At 49.3% G+C, this 282-nt stretch overlaps 1 protein-coding gene across 3 annotated transcripts in view; it reads left to right on the top strand.

Moving 5' to 3' along the window:
* LOC131882844 (cytochrome c, testis-specific-like) overlaps nucleotides 1–282 on the top strand; it is a 7,297-nt gene that overhangs the window by 1,511 nt on the left and 5,504 nt on the right. Inside the window, exon 1 of one of the 3 annotated variants that reach the window (XM_059230143.1) lies at nucleotides 92–249. The exons of the other annotated variants lie outside the window; for them this stretch is intronic. The gene's annotated coding sequence lies outside the window, so the exon portion shown is untranslated. Of the gene's footprint in view, nucleotides 1–91; nucleotides 250–282 lie in introns of those variants that run through there. 3 annotated transcript variants of the gene reach the window in all.

Below are 282 nucleotides of genomic sequence, written 5' to 3' on the forward strand. Positions count from 1 at the left end.
GCCGTACGAGACATTGCCATCCGGATCTGGCCGAAATGGTCATGAATCCGCTACCATTTGGCCTAATTTGGTTCGTTTAGGACCTATCCGGTACGAGGAAAATTTGGCCTCCCTGCTACCTCGTGGCTCCTGGTGTATGTTACAACAGATCTGTGTCAGTGCTACTAACTACATTCTGAAACATTGACTAGGCCGCCTGGTCCATCAGTGTGGTTAAAAACACCCGTGGCTCCTCAGCATCGTTCCTAGGTAAGACACGGTCATCCATATTCATTCACCCTA

This window comes from Tigriopus californicus, chromosome 6 (genome assembly GCF_007210705.1).
Source record: "Tigriopus californicus strain San Diego chromosome 6, Tcal_SD_v2.1, whole genome shotgun sequence".
Classification (NCBI taxonomy): Eukaryota; Metazoa; Arthropoda; class Copepoda; order Harpacticoida; family Harpacticidae; genus Tigriopus; species Tigriopus californicus.